Genomic DNA, 12552 nt, shown 5'->3' with positions numbered 1-12552 from the left:
TGTCCTCGGCCAAAATCGACTCCCTCCCCGATTCATATTCATACACGGCGGGCGCCAAAAATAAACTCTCGTCGGCAAATATTCGGTGTATGCGAGATTACCGTCCTATCCCCAACCGACTAATGTTGCTGTGATGTAGTAGAAATTTGAAACGGGGCTAAGTTTGTAAATTTCCTTGCATTTGAGACAAGCGCGCCCTGAATACATGGTTCCCCCCTTCCTCTCTACCTCCCTTTTCCCCATTCGTACTCCGTGGGCGCCAAAACACCCACTCCACCCCACCCTCCTCCGTCCGCCACCGTCCGCCACCCCATCCACCGCCGTCCTCCTCCACCATGCCGGAGCTGATACCCGCCGCCGCCGTCCATTACAAGAGATCAACCTCTCTCATCCACGGCTTCGGACCGGGATCCTTGCATCCCGTCCTCTCGCTTCATCCCCGCCGTTGTCCACCTTGCCGGCGCCGCTCCTACGACCGTCTCATCCACCGTGCCCTGCCGCCACCATCTACCCTCCTAGATCTGCTTCCACGCCGCTGACAGCCATCGCTACCGCAGCACCATCAAATTCTCAGCAGATGCGTACACGGCACTGCACCAGAGGCGGTACTCTTTCGTATCTGCTCAACTTATTTATCGCAAAAAGAAAATAGATCGGCACTACTTTACTCTGATTTCTTGCCTTGGTTGCGAAGTTGACTTTGTCTGGTTTGCACCTTCAGATCCGCCATGGCATGCTCAACACTATACTCCCAAAGCTTATGGTTTTCCCCTTTTATATTCCACACTAGTTATATCACAGCAGACTAAATTTCAAAATTGGGTCAGTCGATTTTTCAGAGCTCGGCGGAGTTCGCCGGTGCGATCGAAGGGGCTCGGGTGGTTGTGGGGCCTCGCCAAGCGAAGAAAACTCGACGCGGGTGGGGGTTGGGGCGGGGGTGGGGGTGGGGGTGACAGAGGAACACAGGCGGTGTGGGCTGGCGGCCCGTGCGGTGTTCTGTATGGGAAGAATCAGAGACGAGGAAGAAGAAGGGTTAGGAGACATAGGATCTTCATCCAACCGCCTGAAATGGTCGAGAGACAGCTGGGAGTTGCATTCTTAATGCGCTCTAGTTCATCATGTGTGGGCACCGTGCAACCAACATTTTATTATCCAAAATCTGCTTGCTCTTCTTTACCATGTTCCTTTTCCGTTCTTCTTTAATATGTACTCTCTCCGTTCCTAAATACAAGTCTTTGTATAGATTCCACCATGGACTACATATGGAGCAAAATGAGTGAATCTACACTCTAAAATGTATCTGGATACATCTGTATGTGATCCATAGTGGAAATCTCTACCAAGACTTATATTTTGGAACGGAGGGAGTATGATAGTAGTACAGTATGTTCCTTGTACTGAAGATGAGCAGGGACATTTGCAATGTAGAGGTCTATACAGTCGGTTGTGATGGACACTTTGAGCCTCTTTGATTCGTAGGATCTTGTAAACATAGGAATAGGATTTGTAGTGGCCTGCCCACTTGAATCCTATAAGAATAGCAAGGAAATGTGGGGAGCTGTGTCGCCTTTGAGAGTTACACTGATATTAATAGTACCGCACCTTCACTTGAAGAGAGCTGGTATCTGAAGCGTTTCTAGCCGTACTGGCAATACTAGCACATATATTCCAGCAAGTTCCACTTTGCTGATTTTACTCTGATGCTTAAGGTTTTCCCGTTATATCTACATTATGATCTGTGTAGCTGCTTTGTGTCGCACTAGTAGCAGTCCACTCTTGAAGCTAAACACTGCAATGACTTACAAAATTGGCACCAAGGCATTGAGTACCATTCTGGATGCAATGAAACTCATACGCTCCCCACCTGTTGATTCTTGTTTAGAATATGATCCTAATGACTATTCTAACCTCGAGGAGTCAAAGGCAGATGGCCTGTCCTGTTCACCCATCAAGGTGCCTGTTCTAATTTGGCAATGTTTTATTGATTGCGGGTATCTTGCATATGTTGTCTTGCATTTCTTCTACTTTGTTGCAGCGCCATCTGCTTAGTTTACTCATCATATATGTCGAGATGCCATGCCCATCCATTATCAATACATATTCCATGTGTCATCATGCCATGTTTTTCCACTCAAATGTTGTTCTTGTGCATCAGACATCAAAAAGGAAGAGGGTGATTGCCGAACCTGATGGAGCACCAACAAAGTCCTTGAAAAACATGGTGGTGCCGAAGAAATCAGACAGCACCCCACTTATATTGGTTGTACAACCAGTGACACAAAACATAGGACCGACTCCAGCAGACTGTACCCATACTTCACTAGCCACACCACTAGCCCCACCACACAGGACCTGCACTCCAGCAAAAGGTATACCGACTTCATTTGCCATAGCACCAGCTGTACCACAGAAAAATCCCACTCCAGCAAAAAGTACAGCAAGTCCACCGGCCGAAGACCTATCCCAACTGCAGAGACGGCCAATTCCTGTAGATTGGAACCCCATTCCATTTATTCCTAGTTTAAAAGACAATGCTTTCAATGTTGTTAGGGCCTACATGCATATATTCCCATCATGGGAAGATTATTGTGAAGACAAACACCATTTTCACATCTTCCTGTCCAACTTACGTGTAAGTGCTATTATTCATGGTTATTATTTTCCTGTTTTCTACTGATTGAACACATCAATGATTTACATTACATTGTTATAACTAGGCGAGGGTCAATCTGGATAGCCATGACGAGCAAAGCTAGCTTGTGCTTTTCAAGGAAGCATTGCAGTAGTATCGATGTTACCTGAGGAAATCACACTTGGATGGCAAGTCTATAAACGAATTTCTGGTGAAGTCTCCTGTGCTAAATTTAGAAGATATTGAATGTAAAAACCTTGTTATGCACTGGTCTTGTTCCCAGGATGAGGTACTGTCTATGAAATCACATGACAATTTGAACTTCTACTTTTCCGCATGTGCCTTATGGATCTTTTTCACAGGAAATCTACTCGAAGAAGAATTCCGGTTTGAAAAGAACGACAGGATATCGCAAATATGCTGCCCGCTGCTTTGCTCTTGTTAGTACCTGTTGTCCTGTATCACTGTACTTGCATACATACCTGGTTCATTATGTGACAGCAGTATGCATGATAGCTTGCTTATCAATTGTTCGCTCCATATTATCTGATCTGTATGAATGGTTACATTAGTGTAGAATATATCCAATGCTAATGTTTTTTTATCTCTGCATTGTTCTTGTAAGTACTTGATGTCCTTTATTAGTGTACTTATAATGACAGGTAGTTGTTCATGTATCATCACTCTGCAGCTTATTTTCCTTTGCCCTCCATTTTCTACACATCAGATCTATATTTACTCTTACGATAAGGTTGGTACCATTGTTGAGGAAATCGTTAACTGGTAGCTGCTTGGTTGGATGGTGAGTAGGGGATTAATCTGCTAATTGGCAAGTTAATCAGCCATTTAATCAATTAATCGGATGATTTATCAGTTTATAGGCTACTCGGTGACCCTACGAGTAGGGATTAATCGGCAAGTTAACTGGTTAATCAGATGAATTCTTGAACAGGGGTTGGTACTGAAGAAGTTTAGCTGTGCATTGCTCTTGGATGTACCTTTTGCCTGTATTGCTGCACTTACATTTATAGCTACTTGGTTATGTAGCATCACTCTTCATCTTATCTTAAATATTCTCCATTTTTTCGTATATTATCACATCTATATTTACTCTTAACAAAATGTAGAATAAAGGCAATGCTTTTGAAGAAGATTATGTGGTAAACTTCTTGAATTGCCCCCCCCCCATCAGCATGGACAAGGCCTTTATAGAGTCTGTCTTCACCAATAATGTAAGTTTGTCCATCTCAAGCCTTCAAACTTTGTTGTATATATTTGGTTAGGCATGACTGCAGCAGCTGTTTATTTTTGGTGTTTGCATCAAATTGCTTGCTTAAAGTTTATTATGTAGTTCATAAACAAAAGTTTGTCCTTTCTCAATTTAAGTTTTCAATTGTACAACCAAGTTCCTTCTTCATACCATGTAAATTAAACTATACGGAGCAAGTGATCTTCTTTTGCACTGCATGTATGCTTCTGTTCTTCATCCGTAATCCAGTGGTGTGGTGAACCTACCCACTACAGCACAATGTCATATTCTGCAATGTCTTAACTATGAACAATGTCATATCATTCTACTATTATTTAAACCGTCTCTTTATTTGCCAATCTGAAATGGTATAAATTGACAGCACACTAACCATTGATACTTATGAGTTCTTGATCTGTAATCCAGTGGTGTCAAGAAGCTGCCAACTCCTTCACAATGTCATTTCCTGCCATGTCTTGACCTGAACAATACCATATTGTGTTAATGCAATTTTAAACTGTGTCACTTTATTCATCAGTAAGAAATGTGATGAATTGTCAGCACTGATACTTTTATGTGCAAAACCTGTCATCTGTCTGCTTGTTTATCTTTCAGAGTGAGGAAGATATAAGTGTTGAACAAGCGCAGTCTCATCATCTTGCTCAGCTGCTTGCGCTGTAGCTCCCCAGCAGGTCTAACCTTTCTTGAACTCTATTGAAGTGCTGTCGGTTTTGTATATTATTTTGTCAGCATGTTTATTTGCACTGGTGGCGATCTTTGATTGCTAGTGTATGTAATCTGCTGTCTGCTTGTGCTTTATTATCATAGTGGCGAATTTTGATGCCCAATGGATGTAATATGCCGTAATTTCTTTATTGTATAGTCTAGGTTTTTTTATTATTCACGATGCTGCAGTTATTTTACTGTATATATATCCTGTCTTCGCAGTAAACCGGCCAAACCGTAAAATTATGGTACATAATCGGGCCGTCATGCAATCACGATGTAGGTTGGGCCTGAAATGTGCCGAACAGCTCACGGGCCGACAGCAGCCCGGAATGAACCCCGGCCCATGATTGTGTGAATCAAATCACAGGCTTTTAACAGGCCAAAATTGCCTCGGTCCTTGTTTGGCCCAATCAGATATCGGCTGCGAGCAGGCCGGATGCAAACCGGGCCGTAGTTAGGCCCAACTATATGACGGGCTTTTAACAGGCCGAAATTAATATAGGGCCGAAATGTTAAATGGGCCCTTAATAGGCCAAAACTAATATCAGGCCGAATTACTAAGTGGGCCTTTAGCAAGTGGGCCCAAAAGCATAGTGTCCAGTTGACGGGCTGAATCTGATATGGGCCATAATTGAGCCCAAAGCCTCTTAAAGGGCCGGACCTGATCTGGGCCGTAATTTGACCCAGAACGTGGTAGGCTTTCAACGGGCCGGATCTCATATGGGCCGCTATTAGGCCGGGAGCGTGGCAGGCCATTAATGGACCGGATCAAATATGGGCCGACATTTGGCCCAAAACATGGCAGCCAGTTAATGGGCCAGCCTACTACGGTCCTCAAAATCTTGTGGGCCTACAGCTGGGCCGGCCCATTAATGTCGGCGAAATCTCGTGGGCCTTTAGCTGGGCTGGCCCATTATGATCCGCAAGAATCTTGTGGGCCTTTACCGGGTCGGCCCATTATGGCACACAAAAATCTTGTGGGCCTTTACCTGGGCCGGCCCATTATGGCCCGCAAAATCTTATAGGCCTTTAGCTGGGATAGCCCATTATGGTCCGCAAAATGTCATGGGCCTTTAGCTGGGCCGGCCCATTATGGTCCGCAAAATCTTGTGGGCCTTTAGTTGGGCCTGCCCATTTAAACTTGATGGGCCGGTCCACGTGTCAACATATCATAGGTGCGTCTCGCCCATTGGATGAGTGACACCTGTGCCAACGCAGACCTGACACGTGTCTCCTCCAGCCAATGATGATTTTACACGTGGAAAATCCCCATTGGTCGGGGCTGTTAACGGGTTATCGGGTCCAAAACCCGACCCGATAGCTTAACGACGTTCCGTTACGATGGATGCCACGTGTCTGTCACCCTTGACGAAAGCACTTCTGTGACGCTCGATTTATCGTCATGGAAGTGGACACTTCCGTGATGATAATTTTGGTAATGTCATGGAACACTTCTACGACAGCACAGATATGACTATCTTGATTCTGTCATAAATTTGTCATGGATGTACATGCATGACAAAAAACGCGACCTACTGTCACAAACACGTATCATCACGGAAGTGTATTTTTTTGTAGTGGGAAGGGATGACGATGCAGCACAGCAGCGGAAGGTAATTCCCTCCGAAATGAAACCAAGGTTATCGAACTAGTAGGAGAACTAAGCAACACAACGTAAACAACACCTGCACACAAATAACAAATACCCGCAACCCGACCTGTAAAAGGGGTTGTCAATCCCTTTCGGGTAACGGCGCCAAAAATTGGCAAACAGACGTGAGAGAGTAGTAAATATTGATAGATCAAACGCCAAATACTGTTGGGCAATTGATAGAACTTCAAATAATCATGATGATATCTAGTCAATGATCATTATATAGGCATCACGTCCAAGATTAGTAGACCGACTCCTGTCTTCATCTACTACTATTACTCCACGCATCGACCGCTTACCAACATGCATCTAGTGTATTAAGTTCATGGAGAAATGGAGTAATGCATTAAGAATGATGACATGATGTAGACAAGATCTATTTATGTAGAAATAGACCCCCGTCGTTTTATCCTTAATAGCAATAATACATACATGTCGGTTCCCCTTCTGTCATTGGGATCAAGCACCGTAAGATCGAACCCACTACAAAGCACCTCTTCCCATTGCAAGGTAAATAGATCAAGTTGGCCAAACAAAACCCAAATATCGGAGAAGAAATACGAGGCTATAAGCAATCATACATATAAGGGATCAAATAAGACTCAAATAACTTTCATGGATATAAAAGATATAATTGATCATAAACTCAAAGTTCATCAGATCCCAACAAACACACAACAAAAAGAGTTACATCATATGGATCTCCAAGAGACCATTGTATTGAGAATCAAACGAGAGAGAGGAAGCCATCTCATACTTCTCCAACGTATCTATAATTTTTTATTGTTCCATGCTATTATATTATCCATCTTGGATGTTTTATATGCATTAATATGCTTTTTTATATGATTTTTGGGACTAACCTATTAACCTAGAGCCCAGTGCCAGTTTCTGTTTTTTCCTTGTTTTTGAGTTCTACAGAAAAGGAATACCAAACGGAGTCCAATTGACCTGCCAATTTTTGTGGATTTTTTATGGACCAGAAGAAGCCCCCGAAGCAAAAGAGTTGGGCCAGAAGAGCCCCGAGTCACTGATAATCCACAAGTATAGGGGATCGCAACATTTTTTGAGGGTAGAGTATTCAACCCAAATTTATTGATTCGACACAAGGGGAGCCAAAGAATATTCTCAAGTATTAGCAGCTGAGTTGTCAATTCAACCACACCTGAAAGACTTAATATCTGCAGCAAAGTATTTAGTAACAAAGTAGTATGGAAGTAACGGTAATGGTGGCAATAGTAAAAGTAGCAGTTTTGTAGCAATCGTAACAGTGGCAACGGAAAAGTAACTAAGCAAAGAACAATATGTGGAAAGCTTGTAGGCAATGGATCAGTGATGGATAATTATGTCGGATGCGATTCCTCATGCAACAGTTATAACATAGGGTGACACAGAACTAGCTCCAGTTCATCAATGCAATGTAGGCATGTATTCCGAATATAGTCATACGTGCTTATGGAAAAGAACTTGCATGACATCTTTTGTCCTACCCTCCCATGGCAGCGGGGTCCTATTGGAAACTAGGGGATATTAAGGCCTCCTTCTAATAGAGTACCGGACCAAAGCATTAACACTTAGTGAATACATGAACTCCTCAAACTATGATCATCACCGGGAGTGGTCCCGATTATTGTCACTTCGGGGTTGCCGGATCATAACACATAGTAGGTCAATGTATAGACTTGCAAGATAGGATCAAGAACTCACATATATTCATGAAAACATAATAGGTTCAGATCTGAAATCATGGCACTCGGGCCCTAGTGACAAGCATTAAGCATGACAAAGTCATAGCAACATCAATCTTAGAACATAATGGATACTAGGGATCAAACCCTAACAAAACTAACTCGATTACATGGTAAATCTCATCCAACCCATCACTGTCCAGCAAGCCTACGATGGGATTACTCATGCACGGTGGTGAGCATCATGAAATTGGTGATGGAGGATGGTTGATGATGATGATGACGACAGATTCCCCTCTTCGGAGCCCCGAACGGATTCCAGATCAGTCCTCCCGTGGAAGAACAGGGCTTGGCGGCGGCTCCTTATCGTAAAACGCGATGAATCCTTCTCTTTTATTTTTTTGTCCCTGAAAGTGAATATATGAAGTTGGGGTTGAGGTCGATGGAGTCCCAGGGGCCCCACGAGGCAGTGGGCGCGCTCTGCACCCTCGTGGATAGGGTGTGATCCCCTTGATGCTGATTCTTTCGCTAGTATTTTTATTAATTCCAAAAAGTTGCTCCGTGGATTTTTAGGTCATTCCGAGAACTTTTATTTCTGCACAACAATAACACCATGGCAGTTCTGCTGGAAACAACATCAGTTCGGGTTAGTTCCATCAAATCATGCAAATTAGTGTCCAAAACAAGGGCAAAAGTGTTTGGAAAAGTAGATACGTTGGAGACGTATCAACTCCCCCAAGCTTAAACCTTTGCTTGTCCTCAAGCAATTCAGTTGACAAACTAAAAGTGATAAAGAAAAACTTTTACGAACTCTGTTTGATCTTGTTGCAAATATGTAAAGCCAATATTCAAGTTTTCAGGAAAGATTATGAACTAACCATATTCACAATAACTTTTAGGTCTCATGTTTACTCATATCAATGGCATAATCAACTAGCGAGCAATAATAATAAATCTCGGATGACAACACTTTCTCAAAACAATTATAATATGATATAACAAGATGGTATCTCGCTAGCTCTTTCCAAGACCGCAAAACATAAATGTAGAGCACCCCTGAAGATCAAGGACTGACTAGACATTGTAATTCATGGCAAAAGAGATCCAGTCACATTCATACTCAATGTAAATTAATAGCAATGCATGCAAATGACAACGGAGCTCTCCAACTAGTGCTTTTTAATAAGAGGATAATGACTCAACATAAAGGTAAATAGATAGGCCCTTCATAGAGGGAAGCAGGGATTTGTAGAGGTGCAAGAGCTCGAGTTTTGGAACACAGATAATAATATTTTTGAGCGGCATACTTTCATTGTCAACATAACTACCAAGAGATCTCGATATCTTCCATGCTACACACATTATAGGCGGTTCCCAAACAGAATGGTAAAGTTCATACTCCCCCACCACCAACAAACATCAATCCATGGCTTGTCTGAAACAACGGATGATGTCCAACTAACAACAATCCTGGGGGAGTTTTGTTTGCAATTATTTTGATTTGAGCATGGGATTGGGCATCCCGGTTACCGGCCATTTTCTCGTGAATGATGAGCGGAGTCCACTCATCGTGAGAATAACCCACCTAGCATGGAAGATATAGACAACCCTAGTTGATACATGAGTTATTCGAGCATACAAAACAGAATTTCATTTGAAGGTTTAGAGTTTGGCACATACAAATTTACTTGGAATGGCAGGTAGATACCGCATATAGGAAGGTATGGTGGACTCATATGGAATAACTTTGGGGGTTTATGGAAGTGGATGCACAAGCAGTATTCCCGCTTAGTACAAGTGAAGGCTAGAAAGAGACTGGGAAGCGACCAACTAGAGAGCGACAACAGTCATGAACATGCATTAAGATTAACCAACAATGAGTGCAAACATGAGTAGGATATAAATCACCATGAACATAAATATCGTGGAGGCTATGTTGATTTTGTTTCAACTACATGCGTGAACATGTGCCAAGTCAAGCCACTCAAATCATTCAAAGGAGGATACCACCCTATCATACCACATCACAACCGTTTTAATAGCATGTTGGCATGCAAGGTAAACCATTATAAACTGCTAGCTAATTAAGCATGGCATGAGAACTATAATCTCTAGTTGTCATTGCAAACATGTTTCATCCATAATAGGACGAATCAGGAATAGTGGACTAATCATATTTACAAAAACAAGATAGGTCAAGTTCATACCACCTTCTCTCATCTCAATCAGTCCATCATATATCATCATTATTACCTTTCACTCGCACGACCAAACGGTGTCGATAATAATAATAGTGCACGTGCATTGGACTAAGCTGGAATCTGCAAGCATCTATTTATATATAAAAAGTGCTTTACGGGGTAACCAGGAAAAAGAGAATTATGCTAGAAAAACCCATAATAATTAGAAACATCGGACCATCAATTTAAGTCATTACGCGAGCACAACCAATGGATTGAAAAGATTTAAAATTACCCACCAATGGATTGAAAAGGTTTAAAATTACCCACCAATGCCCACGTGAAAAAACCCTCTCAAATCCCTTCGCTCATGCACATCAAAAGAAAACCTCTCGATCCGTTGCATCCTCATATACGTGAAAAAGAGGCAAGCATCAAAAGTGAAAAAAGGGAGGTGACCTGGCGGCAACCACGATTATCACCGAGGCCTCGAGCGCCGGCGACGTCGGCTATCACCAGAGACCGAAGAAGATGACCTGGTACTCCATCGACTCCATTCTTCCAGTTATCCTCTTAAGGTATGCCGCCCCTTCCCAAACCCTAGGGTGTAGAATAGTTGATATTCACTATCCCCATTGCTTTAATCAAGATGTACCAAGACTGATTGAGGAACTCTGTTTCATAGAAAATTATTTAGATTGAAGATAAATTTCACATTGGTTGTAGATAGCCACCGCGAGCGTAGCTTGGCAAAGCTAGCTTCTTTAGGTGGCTTGATATGTACATGTTGGATTTGTTTGGATTTGTACATGCACGACTAGCCTGAAACACCACGTACATGGAGTCATGGACCTGTTAGGGCTAGCTTGGTCTATGATGCCGCCGCACACGTAGCTTAGCAAAGCTAACTTTAAGGAGCATCTCTTGATCAGTACATGCATGGCTAGCACCTATGATAAATAAAGAAAGAGAGAAGGCTTGATATAAGCCTCTGAACCACATTGCCAACACCTGTGACAAATAAAGAAAGAGAGAAGGCTTGATATAAGCCTCTGAACCACATTGCCAACACCTGTGACAAATAAAGGAACAGGGAAGGCTTGATATAAGCCTCTGAAATCCAGTGTGCATGCCCCCAAGTTAATCAGCCTTTGAAATCCATAGCGTGCATGCCCCCAAGTTAATCTTGCTGCCTTTGTATCAGTTGATTACTAATTCAGCTTTGTTACAGGATGTATATACCAGGAATTGGATAGATGAATTCTTAATGTATTAGTTTACATGTACAAGTGTGCGCTCACTAGCCGAAAACAGAATGTGACTGCATTTTGTTCCAATTTTATATAAAGTGGGCAAGGGAAGCAACTTAAGCAATACAATTTAAAATTGAAAGTAATGCTGCCCATGGCCAGGTGATCTTTCCCAGTGTAGTGGTGGCACCAAACGGATAGATCAACACAGCTTGGTTAAATGATGTCTTCAGGTCAGCAGCTTTTAGAGTTAAGACCATGTTACTATGAAAGGGAGCATAATACAAAAGAATAAAGTTGCGCATTTATATATATGGTCCTTAAATAGATCAATGAATACTATAGTATGATATAAGCAAATATATTCAGAGTTAGGAGGGGTAGCGTTACCATGAATCATGACAATACTTAAGATAGAACTGCACCTTCCTTTATAAGGCAAATGTACTAAACTTTACAAGAGAATGCAAATTTAGAGTATAAGTAGGCACAACAAATATCACAGAATAAGATGGTCTCATATATCCTATCAGATTTGCGTCAGAAACTGGATAAATAGCATATGTGCATGATTTGAAACCAAATGAATCATTGTATAAGTAGTTTACCGCTCTTATTGTACATGAGAACAAAAAATCTTGATCAAAAAACTATTAAGAGGTCATGCGAGACTAGAAGGCAGGCCATGACTGTCGCTGTACGTAGAACAAAGAGCTTGATCAGAAAAGCTATCTTTCTAAATTGTTTGAAAAAAGCACACATAATGTTGTACAAATATTATGGAAGTTAGGTACGTTCAATAATTCAACTACCAGCAAGTTTTGTGTGCGGACAAAGCATTAATGTGTTGTCTTTATAGTAAATTAACTACCTATATTAGTACATGTTGACGTTTTATTTTGTTTGGCAAATTACCTTTCAAAAAACTTACGTATATTGGGTGCTGGGCTCTAGATGGTGGAGGCTCAAGAGAATGACGATGACCATACCAAAGAAAACTCATGTTACAAGCTAGCCCTTATTTTTCCTTCGAACATTGGAATTCATATTAATTTTGTTGTTGTTGCATCATTCGCAATACTTTGACCGTTTTCGGGTAAATGTTTCTCTTTGATCAAAAACTATTTGTTATGATGTCAGTGAACCAGATAAAATACGTATTCTGGAAAA

This window comes from Triticum dicoccoides, chromosome 6B (assembly GCF_002162155.2).
Source record: "Triticum dicoccoides isolate Atlit2015 ecotype Zavitan chromosome 6B, WEW_v2.0, whole genome shotgun sequence".
NCBI classification, from domain to species: Eukaryota; Viridiplantae; Streptophyta; class Magnoliopsida; order Poales; family Poaceae; genus Triticum; species Triticum dicoccoides.
The sequence above is the reverse complement of the archived record's forward strand: the minus strand, read 5'-3'. Positions refer to the sequence as shown.